General features: G+C 44.5%; 1 long non-coding RNA gene across 2 annotated transcripts in view; it reads right to left on the reverse strand.

Moving 5' to 3' along the window:
- Nucleotides 1-14005: 14005 nt before the first annotated feature.
- The window catches only part of LOC129144662 (uncharacterized), a 37418-nt gene continuing 34382 nt past the window's right edge, over nt 14006-17041 (reverse strand). Inside the window, exon 4 of one of the 2 annotated variants that reach the window (XR_008549083.1) lies at nt 14006-14068. This is a non-coding gene — a long non-coding RNA (uncharacterized LOC129144662). Of the gene's footprint in view, nt 14069-16722; nt 16741-17041 lie in introns of those variants that run through there. The other variant, XR_008549082.1, reaches the window with a different exon arrangement.

Raw genomic sequence — 17041 nt, forward strand, 5'->3', positions numbered from 1 at the left:
GCATTTCCAACATGGCACACACTTCTGCTGGATGAATGCTGCCCTAGCACACGCTGAGAGCCAAAAAAAGAAAAAGTCTCCTATAAACGCCATCTACTTATTGTAGCCTTCCTATTTCTTGTGGGTGGATGGGCATGTGTATAAGTGTTTTCATACTACAAATACAGTTCTAATCCATTTTTTTCCTTTGATGAGAACATGCAGTCCTCCAGTGGTTTTGCCTCCCCGTATGTATGGGATGTGGCTTTGACGTGCTGAAAATAGCACAGGACTTGGAGTCAGATGCCCCACCACTTACCACCAGTGTGACGTTGGACAAGTTCTTCTCTGGCCCTTGGTTAATGCATGTGAAGATGAAATAAGGCAATATGTGCAAAAAGTGCCTTAAAAATGGAGGCTCACTTTTCTTGTAACATGAATGTATGGGTGTGTTTGTGTGTGTGTGTATGTGTGTGTGTGTGTGTGTGTGTGTGAGAGAGAGAGAGAGAGAGAGAGAGAGAGAGAGAGATTTCAGTCAATGGTCAGAGTCTAATTTTGTACTGCTAACCAAGGAAGACCATTTGTGGGCCATAACTGCTAGATTTTCCCAGTGAACTGACTCTCGCTTTCTCTCCCTTTTGCAGATAAATTTGGAGATGCTCTTCTCTACCAGACCTACTAGGAATTGCTGCATGAGGAGGAAGTCTGACTTCAGGAAACCTGTCTTTCCTCTGCCTGAGAGAGTTTGGCACATCTTGCTGCCCTGGAGGAAGAAAGCTGCACCAGGGAATCTACCAGGGAAGGCACAGTCAGCCAGAATGAGAAGAGTCTTTAAGGGCCTCTTGAAGCCACCATGGGTCCTTACCTTCCCTAAGCTGGGGGCTTTCATCTATGAGGACAGAAATGATTTTCTATCTCCACAGCTGGATAGCAGCACAGATTTCCAATCAACAGGAGTCTCTGAAAACCCAAATTTCCCTTGGGTCCAGTGAAACGAGCTCAGTCAGACTCAGGGTACACTACCTCCAAACAATGGCACCTTGGTCTAGTGAATATTGTAAGCTGAAGGGGTATGAGAAAATGGCAGAAGCAGGACGATCTCTGATCTTCCTATGAAACAGGTCTGCTTCCTTCTCCCCTGAAACAGGTCATGAGACCCTCGTGTGAGGTGGCCTCCCCATTCCCCGAAGAGAGGAACATCCTTATCTCCAAGATAGAGGGACGCTGAGAAGAATCCTCAAGAACAGGCCTTGCTAGGTTTTCCCCCAATTACTTCCTTTAGTGCATACCCTTTTATTCCATCAAGTTTTTTCCACAAATTTCCAATTTTTATCAAACCTAGCTAAAATTTAACTAGTTCTTTGGGTCTATGGAGACTTTAGTGTCACACAAAGCTTACATTAAATAAATATGGATGTAGAAAGTTAAAAGCAAAAAAGTACTTCTTCCTTTGAAGTTGTCAGAACAATAAAACACGGCTGATTTTATATAGACACGTGAGTAGACAAACTATTGCAGTTTATGAGGTAGATTCCCAGCAAAATTCCTGGAAAGAAGTTAAACAGACTTCTAGACAATGAGAAAAGCCTTAGATGATGGTGTGTATCACCAGGACAGGTTGGCGACACTTTTCTTTGATCCTCTAACTGCTCCTTCTTGATCTTCACTCCTCCAGCTCGTGTATAAATTCTAATTCCTCTGAGAAGTCCCTCATTCCATAACATTTATAGTGATGCTGTTCCCTTGGCTGAGAGAGGGTGCTGAGAGGTAAGTGCATGAGAATAAATTCAGAGAATGAATGAATGAGTAAGGAGGTGAAGACTGGAAGGATACGTAGGGTTCATAAGCTAAGGATGAATACAGACACAAACAGCTTCACAGCAAATTATAATGTAATGTCTCAAGATATACAGCAGGGGTGGCACAAGGGGTTAAGCACCGCACTGTGAAGCTGTCCACAGCCTCTGCAGCAGGAGCTCAATCCCCGGCTGGCCAGCAAGAAACCCACATGGCGCAGTAGATCTCTCCTGTCTCTCCTGCTGCTCCCCTCAGCAGTGTATTTCAGTCAGTCTGCCTGTTCCATCTCTGGTGAATCCTCTCACCCCACCCCCCCACACACACCTCTGGCCTGTACCCCAGCTCTTGTATGCATAAATAAATAAATCTTTAAAAAAAAAAGATAAACAGCTGATCTTCATAAAGCATTACAGAACTATGGTGGAGGGCAGTTTAGCAGTAAAAAAAAAAAAAAAAATACAACTGTGCTGGGTCTTAAAGGGGCAGTAAGGAGAGGGAGGCATTCTAGGCAGGCAGAACAGCATGTTCAAAGGAGGGAAACACGAGAGGGTGGGGTGAGGGGACATTTTGGTGTCTCTGGAGTTAAAGGGAGGAGGAGCCAGTGTGAAAAGTCTAGCAGTTTCAAACTGATTCTGTAGGCAATAGAGAGGACCTTCAATGCTTTAAGCAGGGAGCTGATATATCAAACCTGTTTCATAAAAATAGCTTTGAAAGTAGTGTTTGGTTAATGATTGGGGAAAAAAGGGGGATGGACTCTGACACAATTGACATAGTGGGATTCAGATGGGGAAAATGAGCTGCTTCATTTTTTATGACATTCTTTATCTTTCATTCAAGGCCCTATTCCTCAAATGGCCAGGGTGAGGTGACAACTGAAGTTTCTAACTGGAGGTACTTTTGCCAGAGCCCCATAAACTGGCTTAAAAAATGGGGAGTTAAAATATGGAGGATAGTATCCCAGAATGTTTAGAAATTACTCAGTTTTTCAAGTGCAAAACACTTGTCCGAATTTTCTTCTGACAAGTCCTGGAAGGACAACGCTTCCTCCCTCCCGAGAGGGCAACTTGGGTACAGAAAGAACCTGGCAGAGTAAGCTGCGGTTGTGGGAGGGGCCATTTGTGTACATGCTGTACCCCAGCTGAGCTGTCTCATCTGGCTTTCTGGGCATTGTCTTCTGTCGTCCGTCTGCTCCTGATGACTGATGTAAAGCAAGCCGTGCCCCCATGGCTTGGGAAATGCAGAGCAGTGTCCCCCAGGAGCACTGTCACTCCTTCCTAGTGACCTGTCTCCACCACCGCTTCACTGGCGCTGTGACTCTTCTGAATTCAGGCTTTGACTCCCAACTGGTAGCCAGTTTGGACTTCTCCACAGGGCCTCTGCACCTCTGCATGGTGACTCCTATAGGGATACTGTGGTGTACCACCTAGATCCCCTTGAAGGCCTACCAGGGTTGTTGAGTGGAAATAGCTCTCAGCTGACTTCTTTCTTAGGCATAGCCCTTGGCCAAGGTTGGCCAACTTTGGTATGGCTATTGGGCAACCTTGCTCAAGGTTATGACATTCTTTCGGGGACGCTTGCATCTAATGACTGGTCAAAGAGGTACAAGGGTGCAGCCTCTTTATCTCAGCACAGAGCAATTCTGAAGGATCTCCAGCTTCAGAGCTCCCCCCACAGGATCAATTGAGACCATTACTGCAACAGCATCACAGATCAGCCTCTTCCGCCCAATCCTGTCTCCTTTGTCCCTTATAGGAGTTGCTGACAGAAGCTTCCAATAAGCCTCCTGGGTGAAGTCACCACCTGGAGCCTTCATGTCCTGCCAGGGGAGTTTCTGGATTCTTTCCATGCTGCATGAAGCTGAGGGAGACTCAAGGCGTTGGTCCTTTCTCTGGCCAAGCACATTTTTGATGGCTCAGCGGGAGGCATGCTACCAGTCTCTCCTCCTAAGAGTCAAAACAGAAAGTTGGCATAAGTTCCTGCAAGCTGCTGCTTCTCCCTCACTCCCTCAATCCTCATTCTTAATTTAGGTGTCCTTGAGCTAAAACCCAGGTACATGGAGGGTTCAAAATATCTTCACTCGAGCCCAGTGCCTGTGACTGTTTCATAGCTGAAAGCGTTCTACCTCCTCTTCTCTCCCATGGGATGGGACTGTCTTTTTATCCCATGGCATGGCATAGAGCAAACCCTGTGACCAAGTCAGCTAATCTGGACTCTGGGCGCTCTACTACATTATTATCTTTCAACTCCAAACCTTGTTCTTGTGATGTTGGGTCTGGTGCTCTACCCACTGTATTCTTTTTTTGGTAGCAGACTTCCTATTAGCTTTCACCTACAGGGAGCACTAGAAGGAAATTGGAAGATCAGAGAAGGAAGAAAGTTCCAATCTGCTTGCTGTTCTGTCCCTCTTGCCCCAGAGATGACTCTTTGGCAGCACTTGGCAGTTTTCAGCTCCTTTGTGCACTTCCAGAACCAGCGGACAAACGGCATCTGGTACCATCTCAGAGCTCCTCGTGTTCTTCTTTAAGTGTTTCTGTTCCAAGAACCTTTGCTCCCGGGTCTAGAATGGCACTGCCTTTTACACTTACTGTTGGTATTGAGTCCATGTTCTCTTTTTGCTCCTTCAGGCCTTGAATACTTGTGAACAATTCCCCATATAGGTTCCATTTGTGGAAATTCATAGGATCATTTCTGTGGACAGGACTGGACTCTGATACAGCACTTGTTAAGTAAAGAATTCAGAGGGTCTGTAGAGAAAATAACTTCTTTCTAGTCACATTTTCCCTAAAATGATTTCTAGTTATTGATAATAACTACTTTAGTTTTTAACCTTTTCTGTGTGTGTGTGTGTGTGTATAGAAGAACTGGGGTATAGGCCAGAGGTGTGGGGGGTGAGAGGATGCACCAGAGAAAGAGGGGGAACAGGTGGATTTACTGAAATACACTGCTGAGGGGAGCAGTGGGTGAGGCAGGAGAGGTCTGCTGCACCATATATGGGTTAGCTCCCTGGGAGCAAACTCAGATGGTAGCAGTGATAGGGCTGAGACTTAACCCCTAGGACACCAGGGAGGCCCAGCTCCTGTGTCTTCTTCACCCACATTCCCTACAGGAAAACATCTGTCACACAGCTGTGTACACAGCACTCATGCAGCATGTATGAGTGGATGAACTGGTCAATCGAAACTTTCCATCTGGATTTTGTCACTAAGCCTAATGGTATGTGTATCTCCAGGCCCCTCTGAAGGGAGTGCTTTCCCCATACTGCCCCTCGCTCTGCCCCTCCAGAGACTCAGGACAGAGAGAGGCAGGGTGTGTTGGCACTGCGCTGAGCATACTCATTAGGGGCTCTGCTCTGGGCTACTACAGCACTGCACTCATCGCACAAGGAAAACAGTTCAATGGTACTATTACAGGGCAACCCCAATGGGAAACAGGATGGTCTAGATGTAGGTTCTCACGGGCATGCTTAAAAACTCAGGACAAGATTCAAGGGCACACAGGGAAAGGTTAATAAAAGGCTTATTTACAAGGGAAAATGGGGGGTGGTAGGGGAAGAGAGATTAATATGTCCTACTGGTAACACTGTCTGAGCTGGGAACTCAGGTGACACTAAAGGCAGGCAAAACCAAGAGTGTGCAGGCCCACATGTGTTCAGTTTATACCAAGCATGGTTGCTTAACTCTACCCTTAGTTCCCAGCAACCCTGATCCCTTTCAGGAAGTCAAGAGTCATAGCAGATTCATGGCATGATGGGAGTTGTGATTCTCAGTGCCCTGGATCTCTCTGCCAAGGAGGTATGGGTGGAGTCCATAAAACATCAGAGGGTGCAGTTCAATCAGGACATAGTTCCCCCCACAGTACCAGTGTATACCCACTTTCCCCTGCATAGTGTGAGAATGTGATGCAGCACTCACACATTTGAAGGCACTCAGCAACTGAGGGTCAGAACCAGCAAGCATCAACAAGGTACATTCATTAAAGAGACCCTTTTCAGGAGGAGGTAGAAAACGCAGATGCAGCTAAGGGAATGAAAGGCAGCCAGAAGAGGGGTGCTGGCGAGCAGTGCAAGAGCCAAGAGAAGGCAGAGGCTGGAGCCCCAAGTCCTGGTTGCCACGTGTTCCATCCCCACGTGACAGACCCCTCTAACCTAACCTGACCTGGTGCCGCTTCTTCCCTACCCATCCATGGTGGGGGAAGGGTGGTGGGATGGGGGGAGATAGGGAGCAGAACCTGTTTCCGCTTTTAGATTTACTTGTTAGAATCTTTGCCTCAGGAGGAAAAACAAAATTATAGGTAAGCCTACCCCTCCTTGAGCTGTCTCATGATAGAACAGGCCTTTTGCACTTGGGTTTAGAGCCACAACGAAACTTTCCACTAGAAACCAATATTGACTCTGCACCACTTCCAGATCAATAGACTTTAATGAATCTTGATGCAACCTCCTCCTTCTAAACTCCTCTTTACTCATCTCGGCCAGCCACACCCATGTGTAGGCATTTGCATTCAGCTGCTTCCTTGATGATTCATTAGAGCATTCTCCCCTGTCCTTTGAGATATAGATGGCAGTTCTCAAATGTCAGCCTAGAGTCATGCTGTTCAACCGGTAGTGGTAGCATTTGCAGCTCTAAGGGCACTTGGCAGAAGCTCCCAGTTGCTTCAGCTCCAGCTTTGCTTAAGGAAGCTCCGGGCCAGGGGATAACAAGGAGGGGAAGCAGCCCCTGGACTTGAACCTTCCAGGTGGGTCTGTAGAGGTCACCCTGTGCTGATTCCAAGCTCCCCTCCTGCCCAAATGTATTCACCCCACCTTTTTTATCTATTAACCAGTGACACTAGAAGTAGCAAGCACTGTATCCTATACCTTCACGATCTCACTTGCTGATCTGGACAGATCTATGACATAACACTATTATTATAACAATCCCCACAAATGACAAGAAAGTGAACCTTGGAAATGTTCACTAATTTATCCAAATCAACAGAGATAAATAGCTTGCAGAGTGTGTCCTGAAACCAGTTCTGTCTGACCCCTACTTCCTTGGATTTAATCTCTGTAAGGTAAGGTCTAGGCCACGTGGCTCCCCATGTTAGCTGGGTTCATGAGTCCTAAAGATGTGGAAAACTGAGACACAGTGCAGGTAAGCAACTTATCAAGGTTCATCCAGCTTGTAAGAGGTGATGTTAGGGTTCAAATCCTGGTCCAGTCGATAGCATAACCTAGCCATGTTGGCAGAGATTTTATTTTCTGCTCAGGCCTTTGCTGACGTTGTTCACACCCCCTCACTCTTGTTCCCCCAGTCCTTTTAACTATGCAAAATGTGTACCCTCTTCCCATTCTTCTTTCCCATCTTCTCTACCTAGGTAAGTATTCTCCCCTGGCCCTCCTGAGTCTTATCTCCTCCAGGAAACTCTGCAGAAGGGAGCTCCTACTAGTCTCAGCTTCCTCAACAGCACGGTGACCACAGCATGCATTTACACCCATGTGCCATGAGCATCAACAGGGAGACATCTTGCCTCCTGAGCTGGCCCACGCACTCCCTAGTCCTATACTCTTGGCCCCACTTACTGCACACCGTGACTTGCACTCAGGAAGCACCAGTGAGCATCTCAGAACAGTTGGTTGAAATGCTCAGCTGGTATTTATTTAATGCACTGCTCGTTGTCAGCTGTACTAGACCCTACACACATCACGTCCCTTAAGTCTATTTAAACTTCTCCTGTGTGCTCATTGTCTCTCTTGACATCATGCACAAGACTGTTTTATTTGTCCTTGTGGGGCAAAAATTTGTCCACTCGCTACTGATGTGGGGGAAAGGATGTTCTGAGCAAACTCCATACAGGCTTTGTGGACTCCACCCCCACGACACTGGGAACTACAAATCTCATGATCACCAAAGGGAAGGTTGAGAGGACCTGAGGGCAGAGTTAAGCAACTAGGCTCTCTGTTTGGGTATTTAACTGGCCATGGGCGGGGGAGGGGGAAGGCTGGCTTGGCCACGAGGCATGCTACCTTTTTGGCCAGCTTGGCGGGTCATTGGGATTCCAGTCAGTGAAACAGGTAGGACGCATTTATGAACTTATCTCCCTCTTTTTGGTTCAGGGCTGTTTCAACTTCCTGGAAGAACTTCACTCAAAGCCACACAATGAAACTCATGTCCAATTTTTTTAGTTTAAGCAGACAAAATCCCTACGGAAGTTATGCAAAAGCAGACTCTGAGATAAGTAGTAAAAAAATTACTACCACTATTTTTATGCTGTGTTGGTATCAAGGGGAGCGAAAACGTAAACACAAGTTAGCTCTGCTGAAAAAAAGAAAAAATAATAATTTAACATTGCTGCAGGTCCTGGTCAGTCAAAACAAGAAAACTGTTGAATCAGAACAAAATGCAACAAAATTTCCAATATTATGTCAAAACTTAGTAAAAATCAGGTGTATCTCCAACAGTCTATTTAGTCCTTTGCAGTAAAACTTTTTAACCCATCAAAAGTTCCATCAATAGGAATCTGTTGAGGACTTTCCCCCCTATTTTTTTACAGAAACGATTTCTGTAGATATCAAACAATTGAAGTAAACAATATTACAAGGCAACAATCACCACTAACAATTTACATACATATCAGGTACTGATACATGTATTTGAAAACCAAATACATGTATTTAAAACAAATACATGTATTTGAAAACCAGTGTTAACATTTCTGAGCATGTCAAAGTTTTACCATTTTCCCAAGTGACAATGCTTCCCTTCTAGTTTTACTTTACTGGGTAAACCAAATAGGACAAATTCATCTAATGTCTTTCCCAGGAAGAAAGGGAGAAACTTTGTGTAGTGTCTCAGGAGCTCTACTGGTTCCACAAAATTTCCTTAGATCAAACAAATAAATGACAGGTTACCAAATTTTTTACTTGAATTTAGATTTCTGGGAAGCTTTGCCATAAACATCAGAAAACAACAGCCACAACAACATTCAATCTCTATGAAGGCACCGGCTTAGTTCAGTAGTACAATGTTGACAATCAAAAAATAACCTTTAGTTTTTTTCTCATAACTGGAGACTTTTTTTTTTTCAATGTCTATAGGAACCATGTATACCAATTTTTCAACCTCTAGAGGCCAAGACAGTTAGACACAAGGACATACAGACATACAACATATAGACACAGACAGTTTTTTAATTATGCCATGTGGAATATATTGGAATACATTATGTAACTGCAGTTTTACTCCATAGGATGGAGGAGGACAAGAATAGAAAGACTGGAAAGGAGGTGCCCCAAGACCAGAACCTGACACACAAGGAGGTGGGAGTAGAAGAAAATAATATGGCCATTAACCTAACTTAGAGGTCGTGATCCTTAGGCACCAGTGCCATATCACAAGGCATAAGGCCCAAGCAAGATCAGACTGCTATAGGGAGTGGAGCACAGAAGTGAGAGTAGAGATATGGAGGTCCACCATGGAATCTCTGGTCCCTTTCTAGTTTTGCCTGTTACCCAACATCAGCAACAAGCAGGCCACTCCAAAGTGGAGTGACCCCTCCCAAAGAGAAAAGGACTATATCAATGCAGTCTCCACACAGGCTCGGGGCAGCACTCCCACTGCCCACCTGTGACTACGCAGGTGCCTCTTTTCACCAACTCTCTCCCTCTGGACTTCTCTTCACTGACCTCCCTCAGCTGAGGCCTCTCTCCTCAAGGCCGCCTGCCTGCAACCATGCAGGCCTCTCTTAAAACCTGTCCCTTTTCCATATAAACCTGTTCTTTAAATATAACTAATGTCTCTGTCTTGTGGAGAAACTCGCCTGGGAAACTCGCCGCATGCTGCCGAAACGGGAGCCTTGGCGAACCCTTTCCCAGAGTGAACCCAAGGACCCCGCAACTCTACAAAACTCCATTGCATAGACTCAGAAAAAAAAGTCAAAGTCCAAAAAAAATGTGGAGTGTTGTTGGCAAAAATCATTTTCCAGTTATCATCTTGTAACAGGGTGGTCCCCAGGAAAGGGAGGTTCCAGGTCCCTCCCCACCAAGGAAGGTGGAGCTGAGCAGGAAGAGGAGAAGCTGCAGAAGAGACTGAGGAAGGAAGCAGGATGGAGCCAGGAGACCTGGAGGAGGCGCATGGAGCCTAGAGACACGTAAAGAAACTGCGCTTGTCTTTTGGTCGTGGACTGGGTGACACAGATGTGGGTGAGACCCGTGGGGAGGTGACAATGGCAGCTTTTATCTTGATGTTGATTTTGCTCTTTTCCTTCCGGGCTTGTCCGGTTGTTTGTGACCCTTTGCTGTGGGTCCCCACTGGAAGATGCTTTAGACTTGTAGCAGGCTTTGGGGCCTTGTTCTGGGCCGATCCCATATGGATGGACTTTTACCCACGAGGGATGGGTAACTTTGGTGCTTAATTTAGAAACTAGACTCTTTGCCTTACCTGTATTGTTTCCTAGTTTAATTAAAGTTCCTTCCCATTAAAATCTCCTAAGTTTTGTGTTAATGCGGCGGATGGCAGAACCCATTTAGAATAGGCAGGTTTGCGGGGCTTGGGCTGCCCCTCTCCCTGTCCTATAACAGATTTGGCGTCCAACGAAGATTTAGGACAGAGCCATCCGTGGTTAGTCAGCCCCATGGGGAAATTGGGCTTCCCTATGGCACTGGCTACCATAAGCACAAATGTGATTTTTGGTTTCTCCGGAGTGTTTGTTTCATATGTCGATTTGAAGATCTGTGTGTCTGTATGTAATTTGTTTGTAGTGACTTGCTAAGACATTTGATTTTGTAGAAATTGTTCTGTGCCAGTTTTACTCAAAAGATTAGGCAGTACATTGGACCATGTGGCCAGATCAAAGATGGCGTCTGAGGCCACTTGGAACTTTTTTTTTTTTCTTTCTTTTTGTAATCTCTACTGTCTCATTAGCATTTCTAAAGGCAATAATGGTTCTTCAGTGGTATGTTGCTTTGTCTTTGGCAACTTCCTGCTCTCTGCCTGATGGATTTTGCAAGCCAATTGTGGAGCAGTGTTTTAAATTAGCAAATGTATGCCTGGGTATTAAGGAAAGAGTAGCCTTAAGCAGTAACTGGTAATCGCTGGTATCCTTGATGGATTCTTGGAGATAACTTGAATTTTTGCAAAGTCTGGATCAGAAAAATTAACAAGATTTTGTTTGAGTCTGAAAGGATTTGCTACTGTGAATTTTGTCTACACAATTTGTTTTGGGCATGTTTGCCATTTTTGTTATTTTTGAATACTGGATTTGTTCAATTGCTGGTGTAAGACAAGATTCTAAGTTTCTGCTTCCTACTGAGGAAGGTCTGTTATGGAAAGCACTCTTTAGGGTGCATCATGTAACTGTACCAGGTTTTCATACCTGTGTTGTTGTTGTCCCTCCCTAGTGTGGGGGAGGTGTCATCTGTGCTTAGATGTTTAATCTGCTCTTTCAGCTTCTGTCCCAGAGTGGCTAACAGAAGTAAGGAGATGACTCCTTTTAATTGAAAGTTAATTACTGATATTTTGATTTTGCTTTTTCAGGTTCTATTCCAGGAAACCCAAGGAGTGCCTGCTTGGTGGCTAACAAGAGATGACTCCTTTTGCTTAAAAGTTAACTTTTATTCTTTCAGTTGCTGTACAGAACACCCCAGGATTGACTTCTAATAAAAAAGTCTTCAACACTGAAAACCCTAAGGTGATAAACAAGGTCATGTAACTCTTGTGATTAATAAAACTTTTCCTTCCTATTTCCAAAGTCTTAGGTTTGCAGGATGACAACTGGAAATTTTTCTGCCAGCAACACTCCACATTTTTTTTTGGACTTTGACATTTTTTTTCTGAGCCTATGGAGTAAAACTGCAGTTACATAACATATTCTACGTGGCATAACAAAAAAAAAAAAACTGTTTTGTCTATACGTTGTATGTCTGTATGTCCTTGTGTCTAACTGTCTTGACCTCCAGTGATTGACAGATTGGTATACATGGTGCCCATAGACGTTGAAAAAAAAAAAAAAGAGTCTCCGGTTATGAGAAAAACAAAAAGTTATGGTTTGATTGTCATCATTGTGCTACTGAACTAAGCCGGTGCCTTCATAGAGATTGAATATTGTTGTTTCTGTTAATTTTCTGATATTTATGGCAAAGCTTCCCAGAAATCTAAATTCAAGTACAAATTTGGTAGCCTGTCATTTGACTGATGCAAGGAAATTTTGTGGAACCTCAGTAGAGCTCCTGAGACACTCCACGAAGTTTCTCCTTTTCCTCCTGGGAAAGCATTACATGAATTTGTTCTATTTGGCTTTTACCTAATGAAGTAAAACTGGAAGGGAAGCATTGTCACTTGGGAAAATGGTAAAACTTTGGTATGTACAAAATGTTAACAGTAGTATCTGGTATGTATGTAAATTGTCAATGGTGATTGTCACCTTGTAATATTGTATAATTCAATTGTTTCACATCTACAGAAATTGTTTCTGGAAATATAGGGAGAAAAGGTCTCAACAGATTCCTATTGATGGAACTGTTGAGAGTAAAAAACTTTTCTACTAAGGACTGAATAGACTTGGAAATACACCTCATATTTACTAAGTTTTCCTTGACATAATAATACTGATGATTTTTTTGCATTTTGCTCTAAATCCACAAAGTTTTCTTGTTTTGGTGACCAGGATCTGCACAGCAAGGTTGTAATTTTTTCCAACAAAGCTAACTTGTGTTTGCATTTTCTCTCCCCTTGATACCAACACGGCATAAAAATAGTGGTAGTAATTTTTGCTACTTATCTCAGAGTCTGTTTTTGCATAACTTCCATAGGGATTTTGTCTGCTTAAACAAAAAATTGGACGTGAGGTTGATTGTGTGGCTTTGTGTGGAGTTCTTCCAGAAAGTTGAAAAAGAGCTGAACCAAGAAGAGGAAAACCTGTTTGCCTTGTTTGTAGGGTTCCAGAGACCTCCAAAGAAGGTGAGGAAGCTTGCCTCCATTGGCAGGACTGGACAACCCGGCCAACGAAAAACCCTGGTACCCTCGGGAAGAGGAAAGCCCAGGTGGAGTCTGATGAGACCAACCTTATACCTGAAGCATGCATCGACTGGATGCCGCCGGTTCGCTCTGATCCTGTATGGAGTATTTCAACAAAGCCAGCTAAAAATTGCTGTTAGTTATTTCTGCCCTGTGATTTTATGCAAAAATAGAAAAAATGGTTTAAAAGTAAATTTAATTTGCAAACTTTTGCTATGCTGTTAAAGTTTGGGATCAAGGTTGAGAAAATTCGTTTTTGCATAAGTTGAACCAATTTTAAGATTTTTTTTCTTTTGGCTTGGATAATGGACTATTTTCAAGTAATGGAAAACTGTCATACTGAACATTCATGGACAATGCTGCTGACTAATTGTTGCTTCTCTTACACACATTGTAACCCTGAAAAAAGACTGTCTCCTAAGATTACACCCTGAGATCTGTGCCACCATAGATATGGTGGAATGAAAATTAAAAGGGGGGATTGTAACAGGGTGGTCCCCAGGAAAGGGGGAGGTTCCAGGTTCCCTGCCCCACCCAAGGAAGGGTGGAGCTGAGCAGGAAGAGGAGAAGCTGCAGAAGAGACTGAGGAAGAAGCAGGATGGAGCCAGGAGACCTGGAGGAGGCGCATGGAGCCTAGAGACACGTAAAGAAACTGCGCTTGTCTTTTGGTCGTGGACTGGGTGACACAGATGTGGGTGAGACCCGTGGGGAGGTGACAATGGCAGCTTTATCTTGATGTTGATTTTTGCTCTTTTCCTTCCGGGCTTGTCCGGTTGTTTGTGACCTTTGCTGGGTCCCCACTGGAAGATGCTTTAGACTTGTAGCAGGCTTTGGGGCCTTGTTCTGGGCCGATCCCATATGGATGGACTTTACCACGAGGGGATGGGTAACTTTGGGTGCTTAATTTAGAAACTAGACTCTGCCTTACCTGTATTGTTTCCTAGTTTAATTAAAGTTCCTTCCCATTAAAGTCTCCTATGTTTTGTGTTAATGCGGCGGATGGCAGAACCCATTTAGAATAGGCAGGTTGCGGGGCTTGGGCTGCCCCTCTCCCTGTCCTATAACAATCTTACAGACCTAAGACTTTGGAAATAGGAAGAAAAAGTTTTATTAATCACAAGAGTTACATGACCTTGTTTATCACTTTAGGGTTTTTAGTGTTCAAGCCTTTTTATGAGAAGCCAATCTTGGGGTATCCTGTACAGCAGCTGAAAGAGCAAAATCAAGTTACCTTTTAAGCAAAAGAAGTCATCTCTTGTTAGCCACCAAGCAGGCAATCGTTGGGTTTCCTGGAACAGAATCTTAAAAAACAAAATCAAAATACCAGCAATTAACTTTCAATTAAAAGGAGTCATCTCCTGGGGGATGGGGGGCGGGGAAAGGAGGACTTGGGGTAAAAATAAGGGGGTTGTAATTGTATGGGGAATATAAAAATAAAACTCAAATTAAAAAAAAAGGAGTCATCGGCCTCCCCGTGGCGCAGCAGTTGAGCGCTGGGTTGCAAAGCTGCCCACAGCCTCTGCAGTGCTGGTTCGATCCCCGGCTGCTCCCCGGCCACCAGAGGAGGGTCCCACATGGCGCGCAGACCTCTCCTGCTGCCCGCTGCTCCCCTCAGTGGTGTACTTCGGTCCTTCTGCCTGCTCTGCTCCCCGCTCTGGCTCTGGTGAATTCTCTCACCCTCCCGCGCTTCTGACCATACTCAGTGCATGTATAAAACAAAAACAAACAAACAAACAAATAAATAAAACATGCCTCTATTAAAAAAAAATTAAAAAAAAAAAAAAGGAGTCATCTCCTTACTTCTGTTAGCCACTCTGGAGCAGAAGCTGAAAGAGCAGATTCAACATCTAAACACAGATTACACCTCCCCCACACTAGGGAGGGACAGCAATAACACAGGTATGAAAACCCGGTGCGGTTATCTTACACCAGCAATTGAGCAGTCTATTCAAATGACAGGATTTTTGCCAGGATTCAAATGGCAAACATGCCCAAATCAAATAGTGTAGACAAAATTCATAGCAGTAAATCCTTTCAGACTCAGACAAAATCTTTTTAATTTTTCTGATCCAGACTTTGCAAAATTCAAGTTATCTCCAAGAATCCATCAAAGCTACCAGCAATTACCAGTTACTGCTTAAGGCTACTCTTTCCTTAACACCCAGGCATACATTTGCTAATTTAAACACCACTGCTCCACAGTTGGCTTTCAAAACCCCTCAGGCAGAGGTCAGGAAGTAGTCAAAGACAAAGCAACATATCACTGAAGAATCATTATTGCCTTTAGAAATGCTAATGAGACAGCAGAGATCACAAAAAAGAAAAAAGTACAAAGTCCTAGCACAAAGAACCTCTGAATTTTACAAGAGCCTGCCAAGTGGCCTCAGATGCCATCTTTGATCTGGCCACATGGTCCAACATACTACCCAATCTTTTGAGTAAAACTGTTGCACAGAACAATTTCCACAAAATCAAACCTCTTAGCAAGTCATTACAAACAAACTACACACAGACACACAGAATCCTCACAAAGCCCAAGCCAGTTTTTCAACAGCAAATCTACATATGAAACAAACACACTAGAACCCAAAAATTACATTTGCACTTACGGTAGCCAGTGCCATAGGGAAGCCCAATTTCCCCATGGGGCTGACTAACCACGGATGGCTCTCCTAAATCATGTTGGGCACCAAATCTGTTACAGGGCAGGGAGAGGGGCACCCCAGACCCTGCAAACCTGCCTGCTCTAAATAGGTTCCGCCATCCACCACATCAACACAAAACATATGAGACTTTAATGGGAAGGAACTTTAACACAATTAGTGAACAATACAGGAAAGGCAAAGAATATAGTTTCTAAATCAAGCATTCAAAGTTACCCATCCCCTCATGGGTAAAAGTCCACCCAAGCAGATTGGCCCAGAACAAGGCCCCAAAACCTGCCCCAAGTCTAAAGCATCTTCCAGTGGGGACCCACAGAAAAGGATCACAAACAACCAGACAAGATGGAAAAGAAGGAAAAGAGGACAAGAAGGAAAAAAGCAAACTCAAAATCAAGACAAAAACCGACATTGTCACTGCCCCATGAGTCTCCCACATCTGTGTCAACCAGTACACGACCAAAAGGCAAGTGTAGTTTCTTCATGTGTCTCTCTGCTCCATGTGCCTTCTCCAAGCCTCCTTCTGGCTCCATCCTGCTTCCTTCTTCCTCAGTCTCCTCTGCAGCTTATTCTATCTGAGACTGTGTCCCAGCATCCAATATATCATCTTCTCACCATGGAAATGGTGGCAAACAGTGAAAGGGGGGTAAAAATAGGGGGAAAGGAAGTCCTGAGCAAACTCCATATAGACTTTGTGGACTCCACCCCCACAACACTGGGAGCTACAAATCCTAGGATCACCAAAGGGAAGGTTGCAAGGACCTGAGGGAGGAGTTAAGCAACTAGGCTCTCGGTTTGGGTATTTAACTGGCCATGTGAGGCTGGGGGGGGGTGGTGGTGGCGGGGGGGCACTGGCTTGGCCACAAGGCATGCAAGGCTTTTGGCCAGCTCAGCAGGTCATTGGGATTCCAGGTCAGCGGAATGGGTAGGATGCATTTATGAACTCATCTCCCTCTTTTTCTCCTGAGTTATTCATTTCCCACTTCCTCTTCCTTGTAAATAAACCTTTATCAACCTTTTGTGTATGTCTGCAGTTTAGCATTAATAAGTCCCCTTTAAGCGCACAGGTGAGGACCCACAGTCAGGCACCCCATTTTATATTGGGGTTTGCCCTGTAACAATACTACTGAAAAACAAAAAACCAAAAGGACTTGTTCCTTGAGTTTCAGAAGCAGGCAGCTACTTGGAAGCTGTTGCTTGAAGAGGATTTAGTCAGGATTCCTCACTTCCAAAAGGTCCATCGCATGAACTGTCATATCATTATAGCTTCATTCTCTTAGACAGCATCTTTTACTCTTCCTCTAGGGTCCTTTCTACAAGGCCAAAGAGTATGAATGAGTGTGAATGCTCATACTCCTGATGAAATTGTTAGGGGGAAAGGATGTCCTGAGCTAATCCCATACAGGCTTTGTGGACGCCCACCCCCACTCCAGACTAAAGCCATCAAGACATTGGGAAAGACAAATCCCATCACCACCAAGGGAGAGTGGCTGGGACCTGAGGTGGAGTTGGGCAGCCAGGTTGGATATAAAAACCAAACACGTGGGCCTTGGGGGGCTCACTGTCGCTTGCTTGCCCTGGCTTCACGGCTCCTGGCTCGCGGCCAGCTCTCAG

The sequence above is a fragment of the Talpa occidentalis genome, unplaced genomic scaffold, assembly GCF_014898055.3.
Source record: "Talpa occidentalis isolate TD23 unplaced genomic scaffold, MPIMG_talOcc4v2.1 talOcc4.5, whole genome shotgun sequence".
Classification (NCBI taxonomy): Eukaryota; Metazoa; Chordata; class Mammalia; order Eulipotyphla; family Talpidae; genus Talpa; species Talpa occidentalis.